Genomic DNA, 26,429 nt, shown 5'->3' on the forward strand with positions numbered 1-26,429 from the left:
CATACACGTCCCTTGGGTCCCTTTTAAATTTTTCCCCTCTCACCCTTAACCTTTGCCGTCTAGTTCTGGACTCCCTCATCCCAGGGAACAGACTTTGTCTATTTACCCTATCCATGCCCCTCATGATTTTATAAACCTCTGTAACCTCAGCCTCCGACACTTCAGGGAAAACAGTGCCACCCTATCCAGCCTCTCCCTGTTCCTCAAATCATCCCGCCCTGGCAACATCCTCAGCCTGTCCAAATCAAACTGCAACATCTGTGCATTCTCCTCACAGCTCACCCTTCCACCCGGCTTTGTGCCACCTGCAATTTTGAGATATTATATTTAGTCTCCTCATCTAAATCATTAATATATATTGTGAATAGCTCAGGTCCAATTACCAATCCCTGCTCTACCCCACTATTTACTGACTGCCATTCAGAAAAAGACTTTTATTCCTGCTGTTTGCTTTCTGTTTCTATCGATCTCAATACATTAACCCTGTTGAACTTCTTTGAAAGTTCCACATAAGAGATTAATGTGTAAATTCCTAAGTCCTCTTTTGCTAACTTCTATGCTATTCCTAATTCTCAGGTCTATTGTCTTTTTCTTGCCAATTTGAATACCCCTTCACTGCGTCTAATATGATCACTAACTTCCCTCATAAATCACAATTTGGTCACTGTTCTCTTTGCGCTCTTGTGCCAGACAGGAATAAGCAGTTTTTATCATTCAGCCATTTTCTATTTGATTGCTTGACATTATCTAGACACTGTCATTCCTTTCAGTATCATTTGCCAATCCATCATAGCCAACTCACACCTTGCACCATCAGTTTCCCTTATTATCCTCCTCCTGACTCTCGAGGTAAGTCCTTTTAGAGGAAGGATTCAGGACCCTAGTCTCAGAATCAATACCTCACTTTCCATCTTGATGAAGAATTCTGTCATATTGTGGTGGCTCATCCCCAAGAGGTCTTTCTGTAGTCTGACTTTGATATGTGGTAATCAGTGAGAACGATGACAACAGACTTCTGGATAACATCGACTGTTGAAATGAGTGGACACATGCTTGTTTCAATTAGTGGGAAGAATGAAAAGATGCAACATCACTGAAGTAACAAATCGAAAAGAAAAACAGGAAAACAGAAGCCTGGTGGACCAAGGTGACAAAACTTTAATATAACAAATGGGCTCCTTGACTTTATTAACAGGGACTGAGACCTGGGATGCTTCCCCCTTTTACCATCTCTTGACTGACCACAACAAAATGTATTTTAAAGAAAGGTTTTAACCCATTAAATATTGTGAATCTCAAGAATACGTACAGGTGGATTTTCTTAATAAGTGAAAGAATAATAAAATGAAAGAATAATTGTTAATGTTCTCAACGGCAAAAGAGGTAAGTTGCCACAACACTCATTCTTCATTCAAATCACAAGCACACAAGAAAAGGTGATTACAACAAAAGAAGGCAGCAGGTACTGTGACCTTTAAAAGATTCCATGACCACTGCTTCAATCCTTCAAATAGAAATTAGAATTGAATAGGCCTGAAAATTTACTTCTGGCTCACTAAAGGCAAAATAGAGATTGGAGATTTCTGATTATGATTTCACAATGGTTTACTCCAGGCAACAAGAGGCATTTCAAGTCAAAAATATGATTGAGTCCCGATAGTGGAATATATGACTGCAGTGAGCAGGATGCTGTGTTAAACTGATCAGCTATGGGAAGGTCAGGTCCTGCTTGTACGTACACTCCAGGTGCTCTGCAAAGCGGTCACCTAGTCTGCGATTGCTTTCTCCAATGTAGAATAGGCCACACTGGGTGCAGCAGATACAATACACAATATTGGAGGAGGTACAGGTGAAATGCTCGGGGGTTGTGCGGGGGGCAGCATGGGTGATGTTGGCGGTTGTGGAATGGACTAGGGTGTCCCAGAGGGAACAATCCCTGCAAAATGCTGACGAGGGGTGAGGGGAAGATGTGTTTGGTGGTGTTGTTTGGCCATTGAAGAAGCTTGTGATTTCAAATAAACTTGTTGGACTATAACCTGGTGTTGTGCAACTTCTGACTTCATTTCTTTATGGTAGAAAGGTTGCCAATTTCAGCAGATCATCCGGGTGAACTTGGAGGTGGGTGAGAATATGGTGGTTCTCTCTCACTGAAAACACATCAGATAGGAGCATGTAATATCCAGACTTCCATGTTATCGCTAGGCTTGAAGGAGAAAAATAAAGAAATATCTTGTTTGGTGAAATCTTTCTCTCATATAGGATTTTTCTTGCAATATTTCCTTCCAGGACAAGAATATCATTTTTCACTCCCTATTCTCACCCGGATCTCTATCTCTTTCTTTTCTCCCTGCAATAAGGTTTCATTCACGTCTCATTTTATGTCTCTTCATCCACTTTCCCTGACAGTCCCCAGGTTGCAACACAATCTGGTTGCTTGGTTTTCCAAATTTCTGTTACCTGTGGTCATTTCACAATTCTTTAAAAAAATAATACAAATGTGTAAAGCTAATTAACTAAGATGAAAAGGATGGTAGCAATCTCAGATGACAGCAACTTTCAAACATAAGTCTTAAACAAGGGTGTGTAATGCTAAAATGAGAGATATCTAAGACCTGATGGTTTCTATATTAGATATTAGAAGACGTATGTGAAGGAATTGCTGAAGTTTTACTTTTGATATTTTAAACCTTTCTTAATTCAAGAATTGTCCCTGGGACTGGAACATTGAAAAGCCATTATTTAGGCTTTTCACCTTTATAATTATTGCTCAGAGATTATTAGAATCTATTACTTGAGTCAGACAAAGTACTTGGATGAATATGATCATAGAATATGGCATGAATTTAAAGCCATATGAAGTGACTAATGAACATGCTTATAGTTGGCATTTTTGAGAAGTTAATTAATATGGCAAAGAAAGAAGTGATAAGGGTACATGAATGTACATAAGGCATCTCTACGTGATGGACTTTTAGTGACATTGATTGTTGTATATCTCTGAAAGGGATAGCAAACAGCATGAGATATGCTCCACACATCAAAGTATAAAGGATTGTTCTGGGAGAAGCTAACCAGGGCTGTTCAGGGTTTCTAGAGATAAGTTAAACTTCTGTGCTGGTTACCAATGTTTGATGAGAATTTCTTGTAGCTATGTGGTGAACTTTTATGTTGAGCTTGTTGTCACAGAGGAGACAATTACGCATCATAGAGATAATGTAAGTAGTTATGAAGTACTATGTAATACATCTATTTACGATTCATTATATTAAGCTTATCTTTTGCCTAATATGTTGTGTAGTCATCCTTCCCACATGGTATCTATTCCAGCAAGTAGGATTGTTGGAAATGAATCCAGCCAAGGCATCATAAGTGGTTCTGAGGGAACCCAACATATATGAGCTGCTGACAGCTATTGGCATTCATAGGTTTTATTTAGCAGTACTTTATAGGATGGTGTCAGTGATGGACACCTGCAAATTTCATTCAGCTGTACCATACAAAATGGAAGCAGCAGCTGGCACTGCTAAATTAAAATATTTTAGCAGTTGTGGTAGCCTGAATAAATATTCAGTTCTACAAAAAGCACAGCTACCTGTGGAGACCAAAGACGAAAATTCTAATCAGAAAACTGTGAATGCATCTTTATGTATTCAGCAACTTAAAAACATAGAGAACTTATTATCTGCTGTGAAAGTAGCAACCAACAGTAAAACAACTGTAGGAGCTACTGCAGCAGTAAGTCTGGCTATAAAATCTCAAATCAGCTAGAATCAGTGAAAAGTATTTTTCGAAACTGATGTTGAAGACCAAGCAATGTATCCCCAAAGATGCAAGGGTAAGAAGTTTGAATGGAAATCCTGGGATACTGTAGTCAATATCAGACACCTGATCCGATTAGACCCCTTACAAGGGGAGCAAAATATATATTTATATATATTTAGAAGGAAATTTCTAGGCTGCAAAGTTAAAAGAAGGCTCATTCATCAAGGCTGTGCCTTGATCAATCAACTAGATGAGTTTAAAATTTAAACAAGGCTTGGCAGTTAACTATCAGTTATCATCCAACTGTCACATTCTCAATGACAACCTCTTTAGTAATCAGAGTTCACTTGCCAGTCAATCTGCATACTTTAGATTAGATTAGATTAGATTAGATTACTTACAGTGTGGAAACAGGCCCTTCGGCCCAACAAGTCCACACCGACCCGCCGAAGCGCAACCCACCCATACCCCTACATTTACCCCCTTTAACCTAACACTATGGGCAATTTAGCATGGCCAATTCACCTAACCCGCACATCTTTGTGACTGTGGGAGGAAACCGGAGCACCCGGAGGAAACCCACGCAGACACGGGGAGAATGTGCAAACTCCACACAGTCAGTCGCCTGAGTCGGGAATTGAACCCGGGTCTCTGGCGCTGTGAGGCAGCAGTGCTAACCACTGTGCCACCGTGCCGCCCACAACTTATACAGGACTTATTAGTCCTGTATGCTGGTGTTTTTGATAATTGTCCTGATGAATTCAAGACAAAAAGCCTCAACAATGTTTTTTTTATCAATACTCCCATTAAAAATCAATATCTCTTCATTTAAAAATGGTTCCATAATCATTAAATGTTTAAAATGATTTTACAGCAAAAATAGGAGAATGACTGAAATTTCTAGAACTTTAACATTAATTAATTGAAATTTATAGCCTTTTCCGAATAGAAAAATAAGACATAAGTTAAAATTCTTCACGCTAAGCTTTTAGTAGCAACTTAACATTGAATAATAAAATCAGCTACATCTACAAAACAAATTAGAAAATTCTTGCAACAGACTTCAATTAAATCATATAAATAATACAGACAACAGCAGTCAAAAATAATGACAATGGAGAATGGAATAACACCTCTTACCAAATTTAAAATCTAAAATCCTTAATGTAGACTATTGAATTGGAGTACATGGAAGTATCAATTCATGTGATTTAGAATTGCTTCACAATTACATAAGAAACCAGATAAGGAATACACCAATACATGTCCTTACTCTGCAGGATTGGTTGCAGATCAGGTCTGTAAATAACAATGTAAGAGAAGAGACAGATAACTTTAAGAGCATATGTCAATTACTTTATATCAAGTAATAATCATATATTAGAGATTAATATTTATCAGAAAAGTTCCGCTTCCTGGACAACCTTTGATTATTAAGGATTTTTATGCATTACCATAATCACAAAATTCTGGCAATTTACAATCAGAACTAATTTGAAGTAAAATTGTTATTGGGATTCCTGATAAAACGCTTTCAAATATGTTACAATTAAAAGAGGATCTCCCATTGGAAAGAGATATCCAGATAGTGGTAAAAGATGAAATTTTAAAAAAACCACAAACAAATGATGGGAGCAGAAAGACAAACTCGATCATGATACAGAGTGGCAGCTGTACATAATGCACATACAACAAGGCTCTTCTGGTAGCATCTTCTAAACACCCTAACCCCTACCCTTGGAAGGACACAGTAGCAGATGCAAGAAAACACCAGCACCTGTAAGTTACCAAGGCACACACTACCCGAACATGAAACTATGTTGTGACTCCTCTGTATTATTTCCTCCACACCATGGAATTCTCTTTCTCATAGCACTGAATGTGTCTATGCAATGGTTCAATAACAGCAGCTCACCATCACCTTCACCCAGGTAATTAGGGAAGAAAAATAAACATTGGTCCGGCCTTTGACGGTCACATCTTGTGAATTAATCAAAGAAAATTCATGATTTTAAAGTCCTGTACTTGAAGTTTTGGGTTGAATCTGCAGTCTATTTATCCAAGTCTGAGTTGTGTTCAGTCTTTTGGGGATTTTTCACATGAGGTCCAGTTGGCTTTGTTGTGTATTTTACTCAACTTAGCACTGTAATTACTTACCGTGCCTCTATAATGTCTCTCACATCCAATTTCTACTAATCTTACCATCCATATTCCAGGAACAACTTGCCTGTCTGTGTTTTTCGGCCAAAAGACTGGCACCTCTTATATTTATTCCATCTTTAAAAAGCCACTGTGCACCTGGATGAGCAGTGGCATTCCAAAGCTGCCCAGTTCAGTCAAAGACAGATGTTGGAACATCGCAGAGAAGGAAAGTCTATTATTACATTGATGAGGGTTTAAAAGACATTTGGATATGTACATGAACAAGAAAGATTTGGTTCAAACACAAGCAGGTGCAACCACTTTAGTTTGGGAACATTGTTGGCATGGACTAGCTGGACTGAAGTGTCTGTTTCTGTACCAAATGACTCTACGATTATACTCGTGAGACTTCTTTCACTTTCTGAGATATACAAATACTGCAACATCACATGCTAGGCCAATGCAAAATCTTTTAAAATCCTTTAATGCTCGAAGTCATTGATCAATGTCTAGCTTATTGCACCAATGCAACTTTTCTAAGAAAGTGAATATTGTTTGTAATTCCAGCACATTCTCTGGCAATCTTTAAACCACAGAACTAATAATAGTAATGTACGGAAGTATGTTAATGCCTTATAACAATCATTACTGAAAGAAAACAGAAAATACCAAGACTTACCTTCATTAGAAATCAGACCATTATATAATACACATCATTTAAAAGATATGACTCAATTATTCCATGGAGTAATAGATGACCTATCTGAACTAGCAGATCAAGGATTATCTAACAAATTTCAAACTTGATATCAGGGCAACTGTTTACTGTATTGTCTGAAAGAATAGTTTGATTGAAGAGATTGTGACCACAGCTGGATGGGCATGTTAATTCTATTGAGAAACAGGCCAACAGCCTCAGCACATGCTTTGGAAGCTGAAGTATCATTTGCTCTCAAGTGATGTTCTCCTAACCAGTTCTATGCTTCATTCACTCCATATCAAATCTGGGCACCTGTGTGATTGAGTGCAATCACAAAGCAATAATACAAAGCCATTGAAAGTGTTCATAAAAGGGCTTGCAAAATCATTTTTGGGAAAATTACATGAGTTCTTCAGATATGATACATGGCTGTGGTTAGGAAGCACTCTGGAACAGGTTCCAGCCTTTCGTGAGATTTAACATGATCCCCAGACCTCACGATTTGTTACCTGTGGACAGAGCTCACTGGGTCCTACTGCGACTTATGTATAGAGTTTTTTTTCTTTCTGAACACATAAACTGAGATTGGATGAATGGGTTTCTTCATTTTCTTCATTCATGTTGACTTTGTGCTCTGGAAAACTGTAACTAAGAGGAGAACTTGCGATGATGCTGTCATTTTAAAAAGGTTATTTGTCCTTGATTTTTTTGAAGAGATTGCAAAGGCAGAGGTGTCAAAGATTCTCGTCTAACATTGGAAGGGGAGTGGCCAGGTCTCCCAGTTCAGGTTTTCTCTTGTTTGTTTCAGCTGTAGCAGTCACAAGATGTGAGTGCAGGATAGTTGGAAAGTTCAGTAAAGAATTCCTCTGACTTTCTTCTGAAATCTCTCTCTGGAAGTTGTTCCGTTTTGCCTGTAAGAATCTGAATTTGAACTTAGTTTTCTGCCAAGGGGTGTGTTTTTGAGATGTTACTGTATCTAGTTATATCTCATACAACGTTTGTAACAGGTTCACACAACTAATTGGTTTGCTAAGTCATTTCAGTGAGCAACTAAGACTCAGATACACTACTACATGTCTGGAATCACATACTGGTCAAACCTGACAAAAAGAATTGTTTTCCCTCCCTAAAGGACAATTGGGCATTTCCATCAATGGACAATGGTCATCAGTAAATTCTTAATTCTAGATTTTTAAAATTGAATTCAAATTCCACTATCTGCCATGGTGGGATTCAATCCCAGGTCGAGAACATTAGCTAAGTTCCTAGATTGGTGGTCTAGCAATATTACCACTAAACCATTACCTCCCAACCCCTAAACCCTCACTTATTTCAGACGTAATTTAATTAATTGAATTAAGTTCCCCAATTATTATGGTGACATTTGCATTTCTCTCTCCAGATCAATAATCCAGGCTCTGGATTACTTATTCAGTAACATAACCATTATGCTCCCAGCCACCACATTTAGCAAATATAAGGATTAAATTCAGTTAGCAGGTTTTGAGAAGATTTGTAGCTCAGGTTGAGGTTCTGGATGTAGGTTTGCTTACTGAGCTGGAAAATTTGTTTTCAGATGTTTCATCACCATACTAGAAAACATCATCATTGTGCCTCCGGTAAAGCACTGGTGGTATGGACTGCTTTTTATTAATGTATTTAGGTTTCCTTGGGTTGGTGATATCATTTCCTATTCTTTTTCTCAGTGGTGGTAAATGGGATCCAAGTCAATCCACGACACCTGTACAATGTATTAAAAATGAACAGGTACCCAATGAACACAGTCCACTGATTTCTCAGCAACAAACTCAAACAAGCAGACAAAACATGTCCAGAAACCCTAGCCACTCTCCCCTACATCAAAGACATCTCGGAAATGACTGCCAGATACTCAGACCTCTTGGCATCATGGTAGCCCACAAACCCACCAACACACTAAAACAGCAGCTAATTAACTTGAAAGACCCACACAGGCAACAAGCAAAACTAATGTAATTTACAAAATACCTTGCAAGTACTGTAACAATCACTACATTGGACAAACAGGCAGAAAACTAGCCACCAGGATACATGAACATCACCTAGCCACAAAACGACATGACTCACTCTCACTAGTGTCCTTACGTACAGATGAGGAAGGACACCACTTCAATTGGGACAACACATCCATCCTAGGACAAGCCAAACAGAGACACACACGAGAATTCCTAGAAGCGTGGCATTCCAGCCAGAACTCTATCAATAAACACATTGACTTGGATCCCATTTACCACCCCCTGAGAAAAAGAACAGGAAAATGACATCACCGCATGAAATGATATCACCACAGGAAATGACATCACCAACCCAAGGAAACCTAAACACATAAATAAAATGTGGACCATATCACCAGTGCTTCACCAGAAGTTCACTGATGATGTTACCTAGTCTGGTGACAAAGCATCTGAAAATGAACCTTCCAGCTCAACGAGCAAACCTACATCCATTAAATTCAATTCATTAAAGTACTATAACTTGACTCTGCATAATAATACATACTGTGCATTGCACATGAGATGGTCAGTTCCCTTATATTCTAACCAGCCATGTGCTTTCTTTTTTGTGTATAGAGAAAGCTTTCCTTCTCATTTCCTGTTTACAAAGAAACTGACTGCCTACCTACCTTGACTGTTGTTCACCTCTCCTCACAGCAAAAAGGCAATTGAGATTTCCCACCACAGTGGGTGAGTTGTTTGCTGATTGCCAGCACAGCTAGTGAATCACTTAATATTTTCAGGCTGACAGGAATATTTATAAAGCTTGAGCTTAAAATTTTCACCATTAACTTTGCTGGAAACTTGTCCAAATACATTTGCTTTAAAGTTACAATATTGAAAAGTATTATTTTTTTCCCCCAAATCCTTTCCACATGTCGAGCCAAAGACAAAACACAGAAACACAATAGCTTTGTTGTGCTCCTTTTTGGAAGCTGTTTATTGGAGAGAGTTAATCCCTCAAAGGGACCAGCTGCATTTTATTGCCCCAAAAGTATGTGCGTCTGAACAAAAGCAATTGAAGTATTAATGTCTATACCAATCAAAGTCACCACAGTTTTAAAAATCCTTAGCATTACATATTCTGCCACATTATTCAGGCAGTTTGCCATTGCCAAACAGTTACTGATTCTTTCTTCTCGCAGCCTGTATATTTTATTTCCTTCCCAATGAAATCAAGTAAAGAGAGAGCATTACCCAGTTAAACAGGCCAGCAGGGATCCCAAAAATGCAAAGTCCAATTGGCAAAGTTGTGTTATACTCAATGACCCAAACAACAACCCCCTTCAATTTCATGATAGAAGGGGCTTTCATTCAATTTTGTAAAATAATGCCTGAACAAGTGTCAGAGGCAGGTTCAATCAAGGTAATAAAAGGCAGTTGAATATTATTTGAAATGATGTATTGTGCAAGTTTGCAAGGAGAAGGCAGGAGATTAGCATGAAGTGAAGTGCCCATTCAGAAAGCCAGTGTAGACAGGCCTAGTCGAATAGCCTCTCTTTGCACTGTAATAAACATGCAATTCTGTGAACTAATGTGTAATTACTGTGTGATGTCATTCATCTTACTGATGGAAAAGCTCATAGCTACACTACATATGGTAACAGACTGAAATTTTGTTTTTGTTGACTGAGTTTTTTGAAGGTGTGATGAAGAAGATTGATTGTAGGCAGAGCAGTAGACATTGTGTAAATGGACTTCAGCAAAGCATTTGACAAGATTCAACATGGTAAGCTGGTTAGTAAGGTTAGATCAGTTTGGATCGTGGGAGATAGCCAAATGAATATAAAATTGGCTTGAAAGTGGGAGATAGAAGGTCGTGATGGAGTGTTGTTTTTCAGACTGGAAGCATGTGACCAGTGGTGCGCCACAATGATCAGTACTGGGTTTACTGCTTTTCATCATTTATCTCAATGATTTGGATGTTAGTACAGGAGGTATGGTTAGTAAGTTTGCAGGTGACACCAAACTAGGTGGAACAGTGGACAGTGACAAAGATTATGAATGACCTATATCAGTTGGGCCAATGGCCCAAAGAGTGACAGATGGAGTTTAGTTTAGATAAGTGTGAGGTGTTGCATTTTGGTAAGGCAAACCAGAGCAGGACTTATACAGTTAATGGTAGGGCCCTGGGGAGAGTTGCTGAACATTGAGATCGAGTGATACGGGTGCATACTTCCTTGAAAGTAAAGTCACAGGTAGACAGGGTAGTGAAGAAAGCATTTGACACACTTGAATTCATTGGTCAGAACGTTGAGTATAGGGGCTGAGATGTCATGTTGTGGCTATACAGGACAGTGGTGAGGCCACTTTTGGAATACTGGGTACAATTCTCAGTCATCCTTCTATAGGAAGGATGTTGTTAAACTTGAGGGGATGCAGAAAAGATTACAAGAATGCTGCTAGGACTGAAAGGCTTGATCTCTAGGGAGATGCTGAATGGGCTGGGGCTTTTCTCCCTGGAGTATTGGAGCCTGGGGGGGGTGACATTATAGAGGATTATGAAATCATGAAAGGCTGAATGGGAGGGTGAATAGCCAAAGTCTTTTTCTAGCATGGGGGAGTCCAAAACAAGAGGACATTGATTCAAGGTGAGGGGGGATGATTTACAAAGCCTTTGAGGGGTGACTTTTTCACACAGACAGTGATGCATGTATGGAATGAGCTGCCAAAGGAAGTGTTGGAGGCAGATGCAATTATAATATTTAGAAGGCACCTGGATGGGTATATGGATAAAAGAGTTTGGAGGAGTATGGGCCAAAGTTTGGCAAATGGGATGTTATTAGATTGTGATGTCTGTTCATCTTGGATGAGTTGGACTGAAGGGTCTGTTTCTGTGCTGTATGACTCTAAGAATAAAATCCTTCAGTATTTTACATAACCAACTTAAGATCTGTGTCAACTTTAGGATTTATAGTTTGATTTTATATCATATGGCCAACAGTCAGGTGAAAATATTAACATCTCATTCGCAGATGTTGGCACAGAGTATGGAATATGATTCCACTAAAGTAAATTTAACTGAAAGGCTGAAGGTCATTGGCTCTACAATGTAATAACTTTTTCCAAAAGACACTCTTGTCAAACTGAAAGATCATGCCATCAATGCACTATTAGAAGAAGGATGCACATTTGAAGTAATTATTGAAGAACAGCAGCATCTACAAGTGCTTGAATCTGTAACAATTATTGCAGTTGTCAAAGGGTCAATAAAACATCCAAATCTTGCATAAGAATGTTTCATTTGTCAAAACAGTGTCTAGGATTTCACAACACATTGAGTGGGTTGATAACCCAAATACTGGCATTATTCATTTTAAATGTCAGCATGACTCTTCAGGATGGACACCTGAAGCTTTTTATATTGATGATAAAATCTATCATGGTCTATTAGCATGCACAAATCTACATCTTATCACAATCCACGAGGCAACTAATCTGTCAATTCCAACACCAAAGATTCCAGATCACAATACTGAGTCTACATATGATCTTACAAACCTTTACCCATACTGGTTTCATTCTATAGGTAACATGAAAGGCGGTGCAATATTATGTCATAGAGTCAGAAGTCACACGTGACCAGGTTATGTGCAACAGGTTTATTTGAAATCATAAGCTTTCAGAGCACTGTTCCTTTGTCAGGTGAAGACTGACTTCTGACTTTGCCCACCTAAATCCAGTACCAGCACTTGTACATCATGTCAGAGAGCTGTACAGCACATTTCATTTTTTAAGTTCTGTTCTATATTCTCTAAGTACTCTATATATTCAGTTTGGTTCTCTACTATATTATGAGCCACACATTTCTTTTCTGTCTCACTATCTTTACCACATTCATTACCTAACCTGAGGTCACCAGCCTGGACTTTACTACTGCCAGAGAGCGAGCTTTGATTAAACAGTGTTTTGGATACAGTTGGATTTACTGTCCAGCCTGCTGAAGGAAAGAAGCTTCCCAGCTTAGTTCTCTTATTTCTGTTAAAACCTTTTATTATACGCAAAACACTGATCAAACTGTTCTCATGAGAAACCTTTGAGGGAGCTTGTCTTGATATTTTCTTAGCTAAAAAAATTAAGAAAAGAATTTTACAGGAGGGGACACTGTTGTAAATTGTTGTACATATTTGATCATTTTTTGCAGGACCACATTAACTATGGTATGCATCTTACATTCTTCAATCTATCTTTGCTCCTACAACCTGCGCAGGTTTTCAAAACCCAAGCTCTAATTCTGTTAATTATTCTTCTGAGTTGATCTCCAAATTCCATTTGTTGTTTTAAATCCGTGTGCATGGGCCTTGGTTTTTTTTATCTTACGTTGTTAATGACATCAATTCAAACCCAAACATAAAAGCAGCAAATATTGCTTTGTATATCTAAATCACATTTTATGTAAGTCCTTTAGCTCTTGTAATTCTGTAGAGCTTCTCTTATGTCACATTATAACGCCTGTGATAAATCTGGATTACTGCTACAAGTTGTCACTTTTGTTCTGCATATTTGACCTGTTGTCCAGGAAGTTTATACTGGGGAAACTAGAAAAATTTCTGTGGAATTTCAGGACCAATATTTTAATTTTATTTCCCATTTTCTCTACATTTATACAGTTCCTGAATGCATCTGTTAGAAAAGCAATTAATGTAGAATAAGCTAATGAAGGCAATGTCTGTTGCCAGGTAGTCAAAGGAAAGGTCACAGTATTTAATGCATGTAAGAAGTTATAGCAGTTTCAGTATAATGAAAGACCAGTCCATCTGTTTTGTTGAGAATGGTAGGTAAGAACATTGCATCCTCTCAAAGTATCAAATTTGTAACATCCGCCCAGGTAAGCAGATAGAACACTGCATTAATGTCTCCTAGAATCAAAAGAAACATAGAAAAATCATTAACTTGTACCTTCTCAGATTAATGTCATGGCGAGGTTCCAACTTGACATTATAATGTGAGTGACTTGCAGGCTCTGCCTGTGATGCACAAATATCCCCCATCCCTCATGTTCCCTTTGTCAGTGCAAGAGTCCGATGTAGTTGCATGAGCTGCATGTTTGTCTCTGCATAAAAAGTGAACTGGCAGACTCATGCAAGTTATAGGCGTCCTTGTACTTAAAAGCAAAACGTTAAAAGGCTAAAATGGTGTCTGAGGTGGTCCAGGAGCAGGTACGATGATGTGGTAAAGGCACATGGTTTTCCAATGCTGACGTTTGATGATGGTCATGGGAACCTGCAGGGATATTATTCAAAAGAAGCAGTTGAATGATGGCCAGAACAAGAATTTATCAAACTGCAGCCATCAGGTACCAGCATGTCAAGCATTTATGTTGTCTGGTTTTTCAGTGTAGGAAAGAAGAATTGGAAGTGTCATATAAATAAGGCAAGTTGGTTTTTAATATATGCAAATACAGGCACTAAGGAGTGGAATTTTCACCTCCCACATATGACATGGGAATGGTGAGAAATGTGAAAATATGGCGAGAGTGAGAAATGTCTCATTCTTGCTTTGAGAAAGTTGTCCCAATTTTCCCTTCAAGACTTAAATAGTGATGGCAGAACCTCTTCCACTGGTGGCGACTGCCTTATTTTTACCTCGGACACAACACTTATCCATGTCACGACACATCTCCACCCTTCATGCTATTATTCATGCTACATCAAAATTCTGCTTCTCTCTCACCAAAGTTGGTGCCCCATCTCCAAGGCACAAATTAGAAGTGTGATGGAATACTCCACACTTGGCCGAATGGGTGAAACTTCAACAACAGTAAAGAAGCTTAACACCATCCAGTTCCTTGACTGATACCCCATTCAATACCTTCAATATTAACTCCCTTCAACACTAATGCATAGTTGTACCAAAGGAAGATACATTTTAGCAATTCACCAAGTCTTCTTCACCAGTACTTTCCAAATCCATGGCCTCTACCACCAAGAAGGACATGGAAAACAGACATATCAGAATACTACCACTTGGAAGTTCTCCTCTAAGACACAAACTGTCCTAACTTGGAACTAAATAAAAACAGAAAGAACTGTGGATTGCCTGGGTTGGGGAATCAAGGACTAGAGGACATCAGTTTAAGGTAAGAGGGGAAAGACTAAATGGAAACCGGAGGGGCAACTTCTTTTACACAGAGGGTCATACGCATATGAACGAGCTGCCAGTGGAAGTGGTTGAGATGGGTACATTAACAACATTTAAAAGGATAAATACATGGATAGGAAAGATTTAGAAGGATATGGGCCAAGTGCAGGGAAATGGGGTTAGCATGGATGGACATTTTGGTCAGCATGGACCAGTTTGAGCCAAAGGGCTTGTCTCTGTGCTGTAGGGCTCCATGACTTATAAGAAATCCCAGAGCAAACAGAAGCCATCAAATCTTAGACTTTCTCCGCCCACTGTCTTCCTCTGCAGCAAGTGTGACAGAGACTGCCATGCCAGAGGAAGGTTCCTGAGTTATACCAGACAATACTTAATGCAGAGTTGATCGACCAAAATAGTGCATACCATCATCTTATGAAATAGAAGGCTGTCACTGTAATAATAAACATCTATTTGGAAATCTCTTTTAAGCATGAAATTTTGGCTCGAATACTGATAATCATGACTTGAAACTGTTCAGGCTAAACATTCAAGCCCTGATGAAATGCTCACGATGATCACATGAGGCCATGGCCAGGCACTGTCCATCACACGGTAATTTCTACATGTATTTTGAATCAACGTGGTTGCATATTGCTATGACACAGCTTTGGAAAAGTTGGAGTTTGAATAAAGGTCTTCTGGCTCTGAAGATAGGACACTACAACTGTGCCACAAGACACCAACTCTAAGCTGCCCAAAAAAACCCTTTCAAATGTAAAAAGGTCTTTCTGAATGAAATCCTCAGTCTCTGGACTAAATGTTGGTGTGTTCATGAAATCTTGACAAAGTTTTCTAGAAAGGAGAAAGTGAGGACTGCAGATGCTGGAGTTCAGAGTCGAAAGTGTGGTGCTGGAAAAGCACAACTGGTCAGGCAGCATCTGAGGAGTAGAAGAGTCAGTGTTTTGAACATAAGCTCTTCAACAGGAATATTGGGGGAGGGAATGGGGGTTGGAAAAGAGATGGGGAGTAGAGCTAAATAGAACAGGGTGAAGCTGGGGGGGGATGGTAGTTGGAAATGCGATAGGTAAATGAAGGTGGGGGGAGATAATGATAGGTTGGACTGGAGGGTGGAGCGGATAGGTGGGAAAGAAGATGGACAGGTAGGACAGTTCAAGAGGGTGATGGCAAGTTGTAGGGTTGGATTTGGAATAAGGTGTGGGGAGGGGTGATCAGGAAACTGGGGAAATCAACATTGAACCTGTGTGGTTGGATGGTCCCAAGGTGGAAGATGTGGTGTTCTTCCTCCAGGTGTCAGATGGCCAGAATTTGGCTGTTGAGGAGGTCGAGGACTTGCATGTCCTTGGTGGAGTGGGAGTTGAAGTGTTCAGCCACAGGGTGGTGAGGTTGATTGGTGCATGTGACCTGAAGATGTTCTCTGAAACATTCCTGGTCTCCTGTCTCCCCAATGTAGGGGAGACAACATTGAGAGCAACAGACACAGTAGATGAGGTGTTTGAATGTGCAGGAAAATCTCTATCGGATGTGGAAGGATGCATTAGGGCCTGGGATGGAGATGAAGGGAGAGGTGTGGGTGCAGGCTTTACACCTTTTATGATGGCAGAAGGTGAAGGTGCAGAGAGTGAAGGGTGAGTTGGAGGGTGGGGGTGGACCTAACGAGGAAGTCACAGATGGAATCAATGTCGATTTCACCAGTTTCCTGATCTCCCCTCCCCCCACCTTATCCCAGATCCAACCTTCCAACTCGGCACCACCCTCTTGAACTGTCCTACCAGTCCATCTTCTTTCCCACCTATCCGCTCCACCCTCCACTCCGATCTATCACCACCTTCCCCCACCTTCATCTACCTATCACATCTCCGCTACCTTCCCCTCAGCCCTAGCCCCTGCCATATATCTCTTAACCCCCCCACCATTCCTGATGAAGAGCCTATACTTGAAATGTCAACTCTCCTACTCCTTGGATGTTGCTTGACCAACTGTGCTTTACCAGCACTACACTTCTTGACAAAGTTTTCTAGAAAGTCTCCTGATGAAATTCAAAAGTCCTCTTTAAACTCCATTAGCAAGTCAACAGCAAAAAGGGGACATACCTTTAGGTAGTCTCAGCAATCCTCTGCTACTCCCAAACAACAGGAAACTATGAGGAGAAGGTTTTAGGTCACGTGTTACTTACCAACAACCTGATTAATTAACACTAATGATAATTTACATGGCAACTAACTTATTCACATTCTTGTAGGGGCTGCTTTGACCACGCACTTTACCTCCATAACCTAGCTTTCCGCTTGTACCAAACAGATGTTTATGGTCAGTATTGTACTTTGCCCACTTCGGAAACTCTTTAGAGTCTGAAAGAATCATAATAAGTCATCCCCAGAGAATTTAAGCCATATCAATATAATCTATTACATTAACCACACATCACATGGAGCTAATTGTGAAACCAGGTGTGACTAATTACATGCAATTAATGAATAAAAAAGACAGAATCAGAATCGACTTTGAGGAAGTGATCTCAGTTGTGAGATTCACAATGTGAATGAATGAATGAATGAATGAATGTCTTTGTTGGTACAACAAAGAGGATGAGACTTTTTTTGATAATTAGAAGGGCTGTGATTCCTTAGTTACTGAATGGTGGCATATGCTTGTTAAATGGTGATGTTAATGTTGGTGAGTCATGTGATATAAGTTAGGCTAGCATTGTATGTCTGATTGAAATATTGTCAAGCAGGCAATTTTTATTGACCAATAATGGCTACATTGGGTTTTATGATAAGGAAACATTATAATGAAACCCTCCCCCTTATTTCAGGTTCTCTCTATCAGATAGATCAGGAATTGCTGTGTTAATTACACATGTGTTATAATATCTAATTAATCAACTGTCAGCTACAGACATAAAATAACTTTGAGGTTAATACGATAATTAGTTAGTTGTGTAATTAAGAAGGTGAAGAATGTACTGATCCCCAGAGTGAACAAGGAAGAGGAGGCTATGTCAGTTTGTTGCTTTGCCAACCCTACTCAAGTCATTGAATTTTCTGTGGAACTGTTCTTGGGACTGCGTAAGTTGGCAATCAATGTCAATATCACCTCCATCCAGGCAGGAGCAAAATATACCTGACTCCTCAGCACATCTGGCAAGGCTGCCAGAACCCATGGGTTCCCCTCCTCCATCTAGCGTCGAGAAAAATTCTGAGGGCAAGATGGACATGGCAGATGTCACAGCCTCGATGCCAAAGATGAATTTCTGCCGAGATGCTCCAGGTGCAAAAGGCAGGCTAAGTCCAGTATGTGCCACACCAGTATCCGAAGCAGAATTGAAGGAACTGGACTTGGTGCGAACACACTCCAGAAAAGGCTACAAGAAAAAGAACAGGCCTGTGTCCCAAAACTTAGAGGGGTGGGGGGGGGAGGGAATGTATTGATTGTAATGAGGTAATGAATATGAGTTCCCTGAATGGGGCTGTTAACATGTTAGATAGACTTGGTAAGGATGTCAGATTTCCTTCCAGTGAACCAGATGGGCTTTTATAACAATCGACAATGTTTTCATAGTTATCATTAGTTATCAGTATCATTAATTTCAGACTTTATTGAATATAAATTTCACCAATGGCCATGGTAGGATTCATACTTGGTTGTTACCTGGGTCTCTGCATTACCATATCTAGTAATACCTATGCTAAACAAGTATTTATCTATTTCAGAGATTTAAAATTAACAATTGATCCAGTATCAGCTATTGTTTGTAGAAGAGAATTCCAAACCTCTAGCAGAGTTGCTAATGGGAAGAAGATTCTGCACCATATTAAACCTGGTTTCCCTGGACCAGGCGGGGTGGGGGTAGGGGTATGCGAGGGTGAAATGACATTACGAATGTCAAAGCCAGATACAAGACTCCTATAAGTGAGAGAAAAAGTTTACTTCAGGAGACAAAGTTTGGCATCAAATCCATGGAAATGGCCCTGCATGGGTAAGAAGCATGATCAACATGAGGTCATCCTGTGACATGTAAAGTTCAGGTAGGAGAGTGGTACTGAACAAGCAAGTAGATCATATGAGAAAACAGGTTGATTAGAAAAATAGGTTAAATAAAAATTTTAAAAATTTAATGGTGACATTAAATAAGGGTGATAAGCATCTTTATTCATGCATGGAAGAGGTCTCTCAGCCTTAGCAGCAAATGGCCATTCATGCTTCAGGAAGGATTGAAGGAGCAAGCCTTGTGCATCTTTCAAATCATGCACAGGGAACAACTCCATGAGCTTGTATAGAAAAACTTCAAATTTAAGAAACAGTGAATCAAGTGATATATTTTCATTGGCGCTTGCATTTGTGGAACCATCAACAAAAAAAGATGTACTTACATCTAAATTGGAACATGCCAGTATTAAATATTCAGAAATTATTAATTTGCAATAATAGGAATTGGAATCTACAATGGAGACTCAACAGCAAGCCAACAAAATACTCAAGAGTTTCTTCAGGCAACAAATAGAGGACTAAACTACAGAGCTTGTAGAATATTAGAATACCTTGGATTTGCTTTATCACAAGCATCAAACAAATCAAAGGTAAACAAGAAGTATAGCTATCTGACTACCTCAAAGAGACTGTGGGCCTAAAGTCCAACTATTTACAATCACACATCATCAAGCCTTAGAGTCTGAAAATGAAAGATTGCAGAAGATCTCCAAAATCCTGTATACAGTCAGCCAGTGTGACCCTTAAAGAAGGTGTATTGATGGAAGGAAAAAATCTTTTTTATGGGCATTTTCAGAGCTCAATGATCACTCCTATTAATGATGATGATCACTTGCAGAATGAAAGAGACCTTTCCAAAAAATGCTTAGAAATACTTGGGGAAATAATCCAATCTATCACCTAGCCTGTAGACCACAGGGATTTCTAATAGATCCTGTTCCAGGCATCTATTTCTCTGATCTGGATGCACTTCACTTTCCTAGAGGAGTTTTGGAAATGACCTTGTCTGCAGAGAAGAGGCCTCACATTGGAACATACAGCATTTCCTACAGGAAGTGACACTCCTATTCTAAGAATTGTAAGTAAGTCCTCTTTGTCTTATCCCCAAACAGCTCCTCATTTGTCTTTTTATCCATTAGTTTTATCCCTGTCTTAAAGTGTTCCATAGATGGATGCAAAAGAAAGAATTTCAGCTTGTTTTCTTCTTCTTGCAGTGGTTATGATAGTTTGATAGCCATCTTCAATTGTTTTTCCTTGATTGCCAACTCAATTATGAGTTGTCCTGAAAAGTTGCCATCCCACTTCATACCTGAGTTCACCTTCCAAGGCAATGATAAGGGAACACACAAATTCTATACATCCACACAAGTCCTCCAAGAACTGAGAACACTTTTGGAGATTAATGCCTCAGGTAAAAGAGACTTGTGACGCAGACAGTAAGGCAGCAGTAATGTTTAGTTAGTGAGAAAGGAGCAAAGTGATAGACTCTCACCCCCCATTTTCCTGCTTTATTAAATGGTCCTTATCATTTTCAAGTCTGCAACTGGTTTCTGTGAAAAATGGGGGCTTTGGTAGCCATGAAACTATTTTCTAGTAAGAATTCAGCAGCTTCACAGGAAATGGGAATATTGGAAGCAAAGTATGAACCAAAAGAGAATTGTTTACTTCGCAGGTTTGATGATCTTATTCCCAGCTCTCACATTAGTGCAGTTTAGTACTCCATATGGCTATTTAATTAGGCCTTTAAGCAGATAATCTCTTAGCTATGGGTTCCTGAAATTGTACAGGAATTCTCCCAGTCTCCTGCTGCAACACCAGTGAAAGACAAGTGGAATTTCCAAGGAATAAATTTGCATCGGGTAAAGATATTAACTGCCCTGCCTAGCAAATTAAGATTGGGATCCATTAAAATGGTGCGGTTGAATTACCTGTGCTGTGCGCAATCCATTGTTTGTAACACATGGAATGCAATTCAAACATTCTTAACTGAAGAGCTGAAAACTTTATAATAAATTATTTGGTTATACTTCTTTGAAGAGGGAGATGAATAGATAAAACAGCCTCTGATTCTGTAATTTTTATGTAGATTCAGGTCTGAACCAATTTTGAAGAATCGCATCAGACTTGACATGTTAAATCTGTTTCTCTCTCCACATACACTGTCAGACCTGCTGAATTTCTCCAGCACTTTGTTTTATTTCAGATCTCCAATACCTGCAATATTTTGTGTTTATTATTACAAATGGTAGGGGCTCCTGCAATGAAGTCCTCTGGCTGAGATGATTGGCCTCCAACAATCACAAACATCTTCCCTTATGTCAGGTATATTTCCAACTATTGGAAACTTTCCCTGTTGACTCCCATTGACTCCAGTTTTGCTCAGTATCCTTAATGCCACACTAGGTCAAATGCTGTTTTGATTTCAGGGACAGTCATCTTCATTTTTCCCACTGGCTTTTAGCTATTTGTCCATATTTAGACTAAGATTGTAATGAGGTCAGGAGCTGAGTGGACCTGAGAGGACCCAAATTCAGTGGCAGTGAGCAGGTTATTGTTGAGTAAGTACTTCTTGATAGAATTGTTGGCAACACCTTCCATCACTTTGCTGATGATTGAGAGTAGGTCCTTGGGTGGTGTGATCAGGTGACCATGGGCCCAAAATTGAACATTCTAAATTACCCTACAGCCAGAGAAAGCAAACCTAATACAAAATTGGCCAAATGAAATTAAATAATGGTTCTGTTCGCCGAGCTGGGAATTTGTGTTGCAGACGTTTCGTCCCCTGTCTAGGTGACATCCTCAGTGCTTTGGAGCCTCCAGTGAAGTGCTTCTGTGATCTTTCCTCTGCCATTTGTAGTGGTTTGAATCTGTTGCTTCCGGTTGTCAGTTCCAGCTGTCCGTTGCAGTGGTCAGTATATTGGGTCAAGGTCGATGTGCTTATTGATTGAATCTGTGGATGAGTGCCATGCCTCTAGGAATTCCCTGGCTGTTCTCTGTTTGGCTTGTCCTATAATAGTAGTGTTGTCCCAGTCGAATTCAGGTTGTTTGTCATCTGCGTGTGTGGCTACTAAGGATAGCTGGTCATGTCGTTTTGACAAGCACCTGAGCTACAAATCTTCTCATAAACTTTGAAATTAAATAGTACCAATCTGATTTCAGCAACAGAGAACATTGGCAAGCAAGATTAAGGACATCATAAACATTTAAGGAGGACCAGTCACAAGCAGCCCGAGGGATGCATACTGGAGAAATATCAATCATGCATCTTGACTTCCAGCCAATGCATGAGGATATACACTTTACAATGAACCAATTGGATGCTTTGAACCCATTCATAACCTCATTGGCAAAAGCTCACAGGGCATACATGAATGTCTGGAGTGAGGGGAATAAAAACACACACCTAGAACTCAGCAAAGAGTCACAGTTTGACTCATAGTGGAAAACTGTGTGACAATCCAAGAAGCCACAGAAGAATATCCATTCTGATCTGGGAGATTCACCTTCAGAGATGAAAAAGGAAGGAGATTCCACTGACCTAACTCAAACATATGGATTGTTTTCTCAAATGGATAGCATTAAATAGAGAGTAAATATTGTAGAAATTTGGGAAATGCTCACATGGTGTTTTTAATAAGGAATACTTTGTTAATAGAGTTGAACTGCAAACTGAATTCTGTGTCCCTTTGTCTGCCTCACTGACAAGAGCATTTGGGTAAACTGTTTTATACACAAAAAGTTTGGTTGAAGGGTCCAAAGTATGGACAATAGTGGTACTTGGCCAGGTTCGATTTATTCTTAATTTTTGTCAGAAATTAACCAGAAAAGTTTCCATATTGTGGATTAGAAGCCAGTTTTGTTGCTGTATTGGAACAGCTTGACTATGGACAGAGCTAGTGCTGGAGCACAGGTCTTCACTATTATTGCCAAATGTTGGCACAGCCCATTGGCATTGCAGTATCCAGTGCCTCCACTCATTTTTAGATATCATGCAGAGACAGTCAAATTGGTTCAAAAGTGATATCTGAGATACTGGGCTCTTCAATAAAAGTTTCATTTCAGGATTAAGAATTTTGCAAATGTCTCAGCCTTGTATTTTGCACAGATGTGCTTGGAACTCCCATCATTCAGTGAGTTTTATTTTCCATCACCATTCACAAAGGGTGGCAAGACTGTAGAGAACAGATGAGTTAGTTGTGGAATCATCTTGCTCTACCACATGCTGCTTCAACTGTTTGATATGAAAATAGCCCCTGTTTGTAGCTTCACCAGGTTAACATCTCATTTACAGGTATGTCTGGTACTGTGCATAGTTTAACCTCCTGCATTCTTCATTGTACCAGGGTTGATCCTCTGGTTTCCCCTGGCAATGGCAGAGTGGGGAATATATTGGGTCATAAATTTACAGATTATGTTTGAATATAATTCTACTTTTGTGATGGACCACAGCATCTCTTAGATTTCCAGGCTTGAATTGCTAGATCTGCTTGAAATCTATCCCACTTGATCCGGTGTTTGTGCCACATCCCATGGTGGTAGCTATCTTCAATGTGAAGACAACACTTTATTTCCACAAGAACTGTGTGGTGGTTACTCCTACTTCTACTATCATGGACAGATGCATCTGCTACAAATTGATTGGTGAGGATATTTTTCCCTTTTGTTCGTTCCCTCACTACATGCCTCAGACTTAGTCTAGCAGCTATGCCTTTTAGGACTTGGACGGTTCAGTAGGTAGTGGTGCTAGTGAGCTACTTTTGGTAATGGACGTTGAGGTCGCCCAGTCAGAGTACATTTTATGCCGTCACTAAATTCAGTGCTTCCTCCAAGGACTGTCCAACATAGTAGAGTACTGATTCATCAACTGAGGGTAAGGGGCAGTAGATAGTAATCAGCATGAGGTTTCCTTGTCCATGTTTGGCTTGATGACATGATGAGACGTGGTGTCAATATTGAGGCTCCCCAGAGTACTCCCTCCTGTTTGTATGCCACTGCGCAGGCACCTCTAGTGGCTCTGTCTTGCTGGTGGAAGAGAACAGACACAGAGATGGTGATAGTGGTGTCTAGAATTCTCTTCAAATTATGGAAATGTGTTGCTGGAAAAGCGCAGCAGGTCAGGCAGCATCTAGGGAACAGGAGAATCGACGTTTCGGGCATAAGCCCTTCTTCAGGAATTAGCCCTTCTTTCCTGAAGAAGGGCTAATGCCCGAAACGTCGATTCTCCTGTTCCCTAGATGCTGCCTGACCTGCTGCGCTTTTCCAGCAACACATTTCCATCTCTGATCTCCAGCATCTGCAGACCTCACTTTCTCCTCTCTTCAAATTATGCCTTACAAGGTCAGAGTGTTGCTCAATTAGTCTGATAGCAATTGACAGCTCCAAATGTTGGCACAAGCTCCCAAATGTTGGTCAGAAGATTGCAAAGCCGGCAGTGCTGTGTGTCCTGTTGTTGATCAAAACACTGAAAATAATGTGAAATGGTCTGTCTGGTTTTATTCGAAAGGAACTGATGACATTTGCATTTACATCGCACAATTAACGTTGAAAAATGTTCGAAGATACTTCACAGAGACATAATCAGATAGAAATAGGCTGGGAGACAAAGTGGATACTAGTACCAACAACCAATGTACATCAGGCACAATAAAGAGATTGGTGAGTATTTGAACATGATAAAGGACAAGATGTGGGGAGCAGGACTTTTCTGAAGTTTGAAGTTTGGAATTTGAAAGCCCTGTCTGTATGCTCCTGCACCAGCACCTCTCGTGGGCTCTATCTTGCCAGTGTATGAGCCAGTACTGAAAGATGGTGATGGTGATGCGATGTTGGTGTCTAAAACATAGTCATTCTCTTGGAATAATACCGTACAATGTCAGACTGTTGTTCAATTAGTCTGATAGCAATCAACAGCTCTCCCAATGTTGGCACAAGTTCCAAAATTTTAGTCTTAGTCCTTTATGAGCCTGGTTCTGATTCCTTCTCTCTCTTGTTGATGGTAATAAAACCCAGGTCACCAAACAATTAGCAATTATCTCCCCACATAGCTTGCCGGTCACATTTTTCTACATCATAGATTAGAAGTGGGGATGTTTGCCAATGATTTACAATGTTCAGCACCATTTGTGACTCCTCAAATGGTCAAGCAATCCATGTTCAAACGCAACTTCATCTGGAAAATATCCAGGCTTGGATTGACAAGTGGCAAGGAACATTTGCACATACAAATAACAGGCATTAGAACATAGAACATAGAACAATACAGCACAGAACAGGCCCTTCGGCCCACTATGTTGTGCCAAACATTTGTCCTAGCTTAAGCACCTATCCATGTACCTATCCAATTGCCGCTTAAAGGTCACCAATGATTCTGACTCTGCCACTCCCACAGGCAGCGCATTCCATGCCCCCACCACTCTCTGGGTAAAGAACTTACCCCTGACATCCCCCCTATACCTTCCACCCTTCACCTTAAATTTATGTCCCCTTGTAATACTCTGTTGTACCCAGGGAAAAAGTCTCTGACTGTCCACTCCATCTATTCCCCTGATCATCTTATAAACCTCTATCAAGTCACCCCTCATCCTTCGCCGTTCCAATGAGAAAAGGCCTAGCACTTTCAACCTATCCTCGTACGACCTATTCTCCATTCCAGGCAAAATCCTGGTAAATCTCCTCTGCACCCTCTCCAAAGCTTCCACATCTTTCCTAAAATGAGGCGACCAGAACTGCACACAGTACTCCAAATGTGGCCTTACAAAGGTCCTGTACAGCTGCAACATCACCTCACGACTCTTGAATTCAATTCCTCTGCTAATGAACGCTAATACACCATAGGCCTTCTTACAAGCTCTATCCACTTGAGTGGGAACTTTCAGAGCTATGAACATAGACCCCAAGATCCCTCTGTTCCTCCACCTTACTAACAACCCTACCGTTAACCCTGTATTCCGCATTCTTATTTGTCCTTCCAAAATGGACAACCTCACACTTGACAGGGTTGAACTCCATCTGCCACTTCTCAGCCCAGCTCTGCATCATATCTAAGTCCCTTTGCAGCTGACAACAGCCCTCCTCATTATCCACAACTCCACCAATCTTCGTATCGTCTGCAAATTTACTGACCCACCCTTCGACTCGCTCTTCCAAGTCATTAATAAAAATTACAAACAGCAGAGGACCCAGAACTGATCCCTGCGGAACTCCACTTGTAACTGGGCTCCAGGCTGAATATTTACCATTTACCACCACTCTCTGACTTCAACCGGTTAGCCAGTTCTCTATCCAACTGGCCAAATTTCCTACTATCCCATGCCTCCTGACTTTCCGCATAAGCCTACCATGGGGAGCCTTATCAAATGCCTTACACTACATCCACTGCTCTACCCTCATCTACATGCTTGGTCACCTCCTCAAAGAATTCAATAAGACTTGTAAGACAAGACCTACCCCTCACAAATCCGTGCTGGCTGTCCCTAATCAAGCAGTGTCTTTCCAGATACTCATAAATCCTATCCCTCAGTACCCTTTCCATTACTTTGCCTACCACCGAAGTAAGACTAACTGGCCTGTAATTCCCGGGGTTATCCCTATTCCCTTTTTTGAACAGGGGCACAACATTCGCCACTCTCCAGTCCCCTGGTACCACACCCGTTGACAGTGAAGACGAAAAGATCATTGCCAACAGCTCTGCAATTTCCTCT

This window comes from Chiloscyllium plagiosum, unplaced genomic scaffold (assembly GCF_037043375.1).
Source record: "Chiloscyllium plagiosum isolate Xiang-an unplaced genomic scaffold, Cpla_swu_hap1 HiC_scaffold_34, whole genome shotgun sequence".
NCBI lineage: Eukaryota > Metazoa > Chordata > Chondrichthyes > Orectolobiformes > Hemiscylliidae > Chiloscyllium > Chiloscyllium plagiosum.